Below are 9,449 nucleotides of genomic sequence, written 5' to 3' on the forward strand. Positions count from 1 at the left end.
TTAGTTGCTGGATGACAAATAAATGCCTAGCTTTCGTCGGACAAAGGGTAACCTTAACACTGAGATATTTTGTATAATCGCATGATCAGAGCCGGTCCTGAGTCTACAAGGGTCTTGTGCGAAAAAACTTCGCAGGGCCTTTTATAAGGTCAACTTCTTTTTTACTGACGTGAATGGTAACTTTTCTTTGTTAATGTACACCTACAAGAAGAAAAATACCGGAAGGAAACTCAAAATATGTAGCCATGGGTTGTATACAAATGTTTGTATGGATCTAGCAATGGGCAGGTGCTTGTGGTAATAATATGATAAAGATTCAAGATGTAGACACAACTTGTCAATTTGGATTAGTGGTTTGCTGAATTACCTTATATACCACGGGCTACTTGTTCCAACCTCTCTGGCTCTTTTTTTTTTGTTCCGGAGCTTGAAAAAAGGCCCTAGGTCAGAGTCGGGTCTAGTGCGTCGCACCCTCTGAACCTCCTCAGGACCGGCTCTATGCATGATCGAAATGGGCCTAACACTAAGATATTGTTTACAATCACAAAAAGCTGATGTCATGGTTTGTAAATCATACACTACTCATACGGAGTCGTTTTCCAATACCACATACATGTAAGGGAGACAACAAAAAGCATTTGGTTGGATATTGAATTGACATTGGGAGACTAGGCGACTATCATTTCCCCCAAAGAAAAAGGTGGATGCAAGGTGGATCTGGTTGGGAAATAAGACGCCTTTATAAATCCGCAGACTTTGTGGTAATTCTACGAACTTAGAAGGGCAATCCTAGTCATTTCACTAGGCAGTGTATATAGTCGTAAAACCCTAGCCAGTCCTTCAATTTCAGATCCCATTTCGGCTCTCATTACTGTACATGTCCAATTTTGCAGAAGCTCAATCTATTGTTCAATTTCCCCTAAATTTCAAATCCTATTCTTATTTTTTTCTTCTTCCCCCAAATCAAAACCCTAATTCTCATTTCTTGTTTTTCATTCAAAATCAAAATCCCAATTAATCAGTAAGAACTTAATCATGGGTTCTTCAAGATGGATTATTGGGTTTGTAATTATATGGGAATGGGATTCTGGTGTAACTAACACAAAGACAACCTCTGCATCATGATGGTATTTCCTCTCAAAATCAATCTTTCAACCACGAGCCGGACAAAAACAACCATTTTTCTGCATCGTGTGTTCTTAGGCCTAGATGAGTCCCCATTGGAAGTAGGGTGATTGCTGAAAAAGTAAGCATCCGCAAATTCTGTTATTTCTCTTCTTTGTTGGAAACCGTTTTAAACAGTGAATTCATGCCTGGAAGTGGAATCAAAATCGAAGTTATCACAGGAGCTAGACCTAATAGAGGACCCAGTACGCAAGTGGTTTTATAATAGAGATTCTGAATAAAAAACAGAAGAGACACGAAGAAGAATAACTAGGATAATCTACAGTAACAGCTCCCTAAGGTTAGTAAGGTATGCTAATTCATACTCGATATACACACGAAAAGTTGATAGAAAGATTGGTGATTTGTAATGTAAGCAATATTATTAATGCGAATTAAGTTTATTTAATCAAGCCTTGGGAAGATTGATATGAGAATCAACTCAATTGTTAGACTCTTACTGCAACAATTCTGGAGCATGTTAGCTCCACATTTTCCTTGTCCTCCATCTTACACAAGATGTTTGGCGTCATATTCCTTTTGCAGGTTTTAAAAGAAAAACACTTGATAACACATGGAAACCACCAGATTTAGAACGTAACTTAATCAAGAGGAACATTATGAAGATCCTTGGAGATCCGTATTAGCTCCTAAATCGTGCTCTTGGGTTACAGGTTTGTTCTACTTCTTCTTCACATCCTCATTGTTTCCATCGATTCTTCAATCTATGAAATCATACTCCAATGATCTAGGTTCTATCTTTATTAAACAAAATATATTGGATGCCCACAATGTTCTGTAGTGTGTGGATCTGTTCGTTGCTTGGTTTTTTTAACCCTGAGCATTAGGTGGAAGCATGATATGTTGTCTTATGTATCTTTAAGTAGGGAAGAGGGGTTATGTGCAGCTAAATAGGCTTGCTGTTCACTGTGTTGTGCTAGTTTAAGATCCGTACTACGCATTATCAGTTGCTAAAGCATGTGCCTTTCCCAGGGACATTATATCTTAATAATTTGTTACTTTATTATATTTCACTATCAAGGGAACAGATCTGGTGATATCTAAGTAATTCATAGGTGCTATATATGTGTTAGATTGGTTTCAAATTTCGGGCTCTGTATCCAACTGACATGAATCCTACATGGAAATTTTTTAAAGTCAGCCAGCCTAATTATTTACTTTTTTTGCTAGTTTCTTAGAGCAAATCCTCAATGAACTCTACAATTATAAAAGGAAGAAAATGACTAAGGCTGGCTTAATTAATTTTTTTGTTTTCTATCTCTTCCACATAGGATCTGCATCAGTTGGGATACATGGAGCTTGAATTTTAGTATGGACGTATAGCATTTTTGCCATTTGAACATGGTAAGTAACTTGAAGCTAATCTACATTTAAAAACAAAACCTTAACTAACACTATGGCAGATCAAGCTAAAACCACCTGTTCAACTTTCAATAGTCAGAAGGAAATTAAAAAAAAATGTGACTAGAACTATCATGAGTGATTTAGTAGACAATAATGGTTTGACTTCATAGTTGTAAATATCTCATAGATCAGAAAGTCACTATCCTCTACTCTGTAAGTAAGGAAGTAAATAATGATGACATGCCTATGATGCGAAGTTACCTGGCAAAATCTTTGGCAACTTTGGTCACATTGGAAATGACATAGAACACGAAGCGTATAAATTCTCACCTGCACATCTTAATATAGAATTTGGATTACTGTATACTCAGTAGCTGAACAATCAACTTCTAAATGTTTTTTTTCTTCTTTTTGATTAGCAGCTCTTTATCGCAGTATTTGAAACAATTGTCGACCTAGGTTCCTCACCACAGAAAGTACAAGTTCTAGTGTGGTAAAGTCTTTGTTTTCTTACATTTAGGCATTATATTCGTTCTCTTTTGATAGGCATGTAGTCTAACAGAGTGAAGGTCATATCTGATTTCTCACATTTAGGCATATATTGAAAGGGTGATATTCCATATATTGAAAGAAACAATTTCAGAAGTAAAAGAACAGCTTAATGCCTGGATACAGAATTCCAATGAGTAGTTCTACATAGACAACATTTTAGACAACACTAAAACAACCTCCTTACATGGAGTTAGCAGGGGGTCCATTTTGTGCCCTACTATTGTTTTGTCTAAATTCCAATTCATGGTGACTTGATTAGTTGGATTTTTCAAAGAAGAACACTAAAGCTGGAGAGCAGCTTTAACTTTGTTCACGACCTCAGCTTTAACTTTCTCTCCTTCCAAAAAACCCAGTAGATAACATGCTTGAATTTTCTGCACGTATTTGTTCGATTCGTCTTGACTCTTTATCAACTACCTTCTGTTTTCCTTGTTTATTAGATTTCAACAATAGGAAGATAATTTGCTAGGTGCTAATGTTCTATTCTTTTTGCATTGCAGCCTGGTAGAACAGCTATCTGGACCAGCTGCTAACGGGGAAGAGAAGCAGAGTCTCCGGATGATAAATGAATGTCATCTTGTAACTTAGAGTCGAATCCCCAAGTCATCATCATACAGATGTATAGCTTTTGTTCTTAAAAGAGATACATAGAGTGAGACGGAAAGAGACAGATCTTATAACAGCTCGTTTTGGAGATATCCTTTAGTTAGTGTATATATGGAGATACCGCAAGACGATCTCATTATAATGCCCCCATCTGAGGTTAAAATTTGGGGGGTTATGGGCTGTTAATGGTAGTTCCAATTTTGAATTTCAGTCTTTCTGTCTGTAGGGCAATGTGGTGGCCAAATCATGTCCAGTGGATAAACGATTGGTTTGTATTTTTCTTCCTTCTTTGCTGTTTACAATTTCAATCACAATAGAGCTATGGGTTTCAGAAAAGTAGAGAGAAACAATGATTGCAATTACTGTAAACAATTTCAATCAATGCATGATGGACTGAACCACAGTTGGCATATACAGAAATGTGGCTTTTCATGTGCTGGCCACCGGATATGGCATCATGTAGCCGCCCATGCTAAAAAATGGGATGCCTAGCCTTCACTCATTTAAAACCGTAGAATACCATGTAACCACCTGCATCGTTTTCAATAAATATTTCACAAATAAAATACTTGCGCGGCATCTATGAAAGTCACTTCTACACAGATAAGACAAGACAAGGAAAGCAACCACGGATCACGTATGTATCGGAAGATCTAGGTTCCATGATCGTCGGTGTAAAATGAAGAAATGTTTAATTCTGCAAATTCTTCTGAATTCAGATCCCATGCTTTTCTGACTCCTTGCTCTCAACATGTTCATTGAATGAACATAACTAAATCACATACCAATTTCTTCAAGATTCCTAACCAAACGGGTTCAACCCAAGGAATACGCTAGGCAATCCAAAGATGCAGAAAAAGAATATATAATGACTTGAACAAATTTGTGATCACTCTGTCAAAACCAGATGCGACAATCAACTTCTTCAGCCAGAGAGCTTAAACCCAATCCAAAATAGCAGCTCAGCAGCATCACTACACAAGAAAGTTCGACAAAGACATTTGTTCACAATTCAATACTGGGAAATAGTGAGAACTAAGTAAATGGTCAAATTCAAGACAAAGCGCATCACAAAACAATGCACCAAAACCATGTAAACTCAATGTTGCCTATTAGCATACCAAATTTCGTTGTCAGAGAGGACATATTGTAACTACAGCAAACGACCTGTTGCTCCATATTTACAAGAGTTCATCCTCCAAGTTTCCACATTTGATGTAACCTAATTGGTAAAGAGATCACAAAATTTCAGTATGAAAGCTATAAGACCCAATTTACCAACTGAGTTCATCTTTTTGAAGTTAAAACAACAAACTCGATGAATGGAACAGCTTCGATTAGTACATTTATGCGCATTGATGCATTTGTCAGTTACATTAATGAAGACACGTGTGCCAAGCAAAATAAGATGAGCCAAAGAGTTTCATGTGTAGTGATGTTCTGTGCAGCAAAGTGCATAATAAAACAGTCTACCAAAATCATGGAAACTCCATTTTTTTATTCCTTAGCGTACCCAAATTCGTTGTCTCGAGGAATCTTTGCTTGAGAGGAAAAATGGTAGTCACGGTAATCATGGGTTCAGTGGCCTCTTCCATACATGTAAAAGAGATCCTCAATTAAATTGGAGATCTAATGAGTAAACAACCACTAAAATTTAAGCATGACAATACAAGTGAGGGAAGCAGATTCGATTGAAACGTTAATGGGAATGAAAATAAGGATGTACAAGTTAATTACCTTGGAGCCGTAATCAACTATTTGAACCTGCTGGAGCTTTCTATCAAATCGTTGTCACTTACTTTCTAGCTTAGTAGGACTCTCTAGCTCACTGGTAGTGAGTCATATGCAGCTAAGTCAATGCGAACAAAGCCATGAAAAACTGGATTTCGGATCTGCAATGAAATCAATACACTCTTGTAATTTCATTTTTTCATAAGTCAGTCATCACAAAATTCATTTGCAGAAGCAAAGAGCTTACAATACCTTGTCCAGATTGGCAAGATAGTATGAAGATCTCCCTTAAGACGTTCCGAACTGTAGGTTTACCGAATCAAGTAAAACGTTGAGAGAAGATATCATAATGCTGATGAATTGAAAGTGGATATTTTTCTTCCACTACATTCCCATACGAATCCAGGTGACATTTTGGTTCAGGACGGCGGTGTGAGGGAGAAAGGAGTTAGAGAGGAAGAAGTGAATCCAGATAGGTTTTAGGGTTTCTGTTTGGTTAAATAGTAATTTTGGTCAAACGTAGTAGTCAAGGTCATAATAACCTAGGTGTGCCCAAGTAAAATTGGTTTGCAGTTTTGGGCCTCATTTCAGAAATAAAATTGCTATACCAAGTTGCAGGTAATAGAGACAACAAAAATCGGTCATAAAATTGATTCCATGAATACCGAAATAAATGGTAAAACATGTTTCGATTACGGAAAATGGGTCATTTGTCCAAATATTTTTAAAACATGGTTCAAATGGACGAGGAAAAATTAGTATGGGTGAAATAGACACAAAAAAATAGGAAGAATGAAACTGGATTCATCTTGACTTAAACTTAAAAAAGAGGGAGGATGAAACTGGATGCATCCTGATATAAATTAAAAATAAGAAAAAACATTTGAAAATTGGTAGGATGAAACTGTTTACATCCTGGCTATTTTTACATTTTCGTCCATTTAAACAGTATCAAATTTTATATGTCCATTTCACCCAGGAATTGTTGATTTTGGTCTTTTTAACCAATTTTGTGTTTCAATTACCCTTGAAATCATTTTCAACCACTAGGTAACATTATTGTTGGACTCAATATAAGTTTGTGCATGGCTCGGCAACATTTGAATTTCGTGGGTGTCACTGTAAGATGCATCATTTCTTATGGTCCTGCCTGAACAGCCAAACCCATAACTCCGTCCACGCAACTATTTTTTACACCAAGATAGATCATAAAGCTCACAACCCAAATTCAATGATAGTATGATGAATTGAAAATTTCCGGTTAACCATTGAATCTCATTGAGTTAGTCAACAGACCGAGCAACTAGGAAGATTGCTAGGGCTAAGTTTACGTTCTGTTAAAAGGAGTTTTGAATTTGTAAAAGTCTTGAGTTGTTAGAGTCTGTAACAACTTGTGTTACCGCATAGAAGTAATTCTTAAGTATAAATAAACTCTAATATCTCTACACTTAACTGTGGAAGATATTCTACCTAAAATACCAGTTCTAACTTGGTATCACCCATCGGTCTGAAACACTCTTCCCATCAAAACCAAAACAAAATACAAAAAAAAAAGTAAATCATCAATGGCAAACAACACCAATAACCTCCGAAATATTCAGATTCATCACCTTGTTACCTTAAAACTCACATAAACTAGTCATTCCATTTGGAAAACACAGTTTAAGTCGATCCTCAAAGCATATGGACTTACTGGTTTTATTAATGGAACTCAAGAAAAACGTGCAAGAACTCTTCCAGATTCAGATGACATTAACCCTATTTTCACAGACTATGAAGCTCAAGATTCGTTAATCGTAGGATGGCTCGATTCTACGCTAACACCAAAAACAAATTTGGGACAAACTTGAAAGCCACTTTGCTCCAGAAACAAATTCTCACAAGATGAACCTCAAAAAACAACTACATTCGTTAACCAAAGGTAATAAAACTCTAAAAGCCTTTTTAAGTGAAGCTAAAAATCTTTTTGATCAGCTTGCAGCGACTTGGTATGAAGTTTCATCTGATGAGATGAAGCAATTCATCAGTAATGGATTAAATCAATCTTATCATCCAATTGTTACAGCTTTGAGTACCATTGAAGAAATGGACATGGACATGTTCTACTCTCATCTTCTCACGTTTAATATGCGGCTTGAGCAACAACCGGCCAGATTCGGAAAAGTTAAATAACTCGTATCAACTCTTGGGAATTGAGGTTCTGCGGCAGGGTCGAGATTTAATTAGTTCTCACTCAAAGAAAGTACGTGACAGATCTGCTCAAGAATACCAAATTGGGTGGTGTGAAGCCCCTCTGCATACCATTGGCTTCAAATGTGAAGATTCATAAAGGAGGTATTGAAAAGTTCAATGATGCAACTCTATATCGTAGTATGGTTGGTGCATTACAATATCTGCATTTAACAAGGCCTGACATATCTGTGGTTGTCAATAAAGTTTGTCAGTATATGCATGATCCCTATAATGAGCATTGGGAAATTGTAAAAAGGATACCGCGCTATCTAAAGAGTATTGTGGATTATGGTGTTCACTTTTCAGCGTCAAGAGACTTCTCGCTTAATGCATACTCAGGTGCATGACCTAATACCTTTTTATAGGATTACATTGCTTGGCCTTCAAGTATCCTAGTCGATTAAGGAACCCGACCCTAAAAAGTAGTAAATAAAGACCCTAAACATAGTTCGGGACTTTTTGGCCTTCACAGGTATGCGTACCCGTTCACATACTTTAATATGTCTTAAAATCCAGGGAAATAAGTATGCATACCCGTTTTCATACTTTAAATTCAGGAAAATCCCTTTGCATACCCGTTGCATACTTTCTTGCCTTCGGTATTCGATAAAAAGCTTGTTTTTTCCCACAACTTCTTCGTCCGAACTCGGAATAACATCATTCTTTTTGCATTCTTTTTATCTTTCAATTCTCTTCAAGATTGTGATGAGAAATACTTAATTTGAATGATTTAATATCAGTCTTTGGCCCGTCTCTTGATTTTGAGCGTTTTGCTCTGTTTCACAACAAGCATAACTTGTAAAGATTGTCATCCTTGATAGTGGATGATGCACAAACCTCGTCCGTCCATATCAGAAAGTGATGTCTATTTAGTAACTCTAGTTGTGTGCTTGTACGTTACTCGGTTTTGTGTAGATAACACTTTTTTGAACACCTTGATATTTAGTAATTGGTCCTTCGTAGTTTGTGGAACCCTACTATTGGAGATGGTTTTATGCCAAACACGGTTTAAAATCCTATGTGTCACAGAACACTAACAAGTGTACGTATAGATTCCCACCCGCATATGAATTTGGAAGGATGCATGAGAGGGTCCTTCTAGGATCTTGGATAATTTTAAACTCATTAACCGAACAATCGACCTTGAAAGTTTTTGTTTCTGATTTAGTATTAGCAGTTCTTCATCAGCAGCAGTAATTGTTGTAGTCTTTGATTTGAAGCCACAACTACTAATTTCTATACTCCTTATCATGTTCATTTCTTGTTTCTGAGGTCCCATTTGGTTGATGGAAATTGGTATGCTTCTAATGCATAATTTCAGATTAAAATTGAGAGAAACACAAGTTCTGAACAGATTAAAATTGAGACGGTCTGTCTCCCATTTCAGATTTCCATAATCTAATTCGAAATCTCTCGTTGCTAATCAAAATTTGTAGCTCGATCCATGTTCAATACACCCGAAGTTTTCAGCTTTTAATTCTCACCCAAAAAATCAAAACCCTAACTAATCAGTAAGGAGGTGGTCATGTTCAATTTACCCTGAAATTTTATACTTTCTGTTTTTTACATTCTAGATGCCAAAAATCTATTATCTGGATGCCATGCACATCCAAGCAAGCTTTAGATTTGATAGTAATAGTAATATGATAATATTACAAGGGCAATGTCGGTAGTTTCTCTTTTAAGTTATTGTAGTAGTAGTAATTTTACGATATCATGAGGGCAATGTTAGTAATATCTCTGATCAATTACTTGCTCTTAAGATCTGAATTCAGCGTTGGCTGCCGCCACAGAGGAGA

The 9,449-nt window shown here is 36.6% G+C and overlaps 2 long non-coding RNA genes across 2 annotated transcripts; one reads left to right on the forward strand and one right to left on the reverse strand.

The window, feature by feature from the left end:
- Positions 1–1,174: 1,174 nt before the first annotated feature.
- LOC113326130 lies at positions 1,175–3,618 on the forward strand. Its single transcript, XR_003348320.1, has 4 exons — positions 1,175–1,474; positions 1,711–1,838; positions 2,457–2,529; positions 3,582–3,618. It is a non-coding gene; the product is annotated as an uncharacterized LOC113326130 (long non-coding RNA).
- LOC113326129 lies at positions 3,614–5,850 on the reverse strand. The gene is made up of 4 exons (XR_003348319.1): positions 5,671–5,850; positions 5,425–5,579; positions 4,809–4,909; positions 3,614–4,661 (listed from the first exon to the last, which is right to left on the reverse strand). It is a non-coding gene; the product is annotated as an uncharacterized LOC113326129 (long non-coding RNA).
- Positions 5,851–9,449: the final 3,599 nt, after the last annotated feature.

Source organism: Papaver somniferum, unplaced genomic scaffold (assembly GCF_003573695.1).
Source record: "Papaver somniferum cultivar HN1 unplaced genomic scaffold, ASM357369v1 unplaced-scaffold_10, whole genome shotgun sequence".
Taxonomy (NCBI): Eukaryota; Viridiplantae; Streptophyta; class Magnoliopsida; order Ranunculales; family Papaveraceae; genus Papaver; species Papaver somniferum.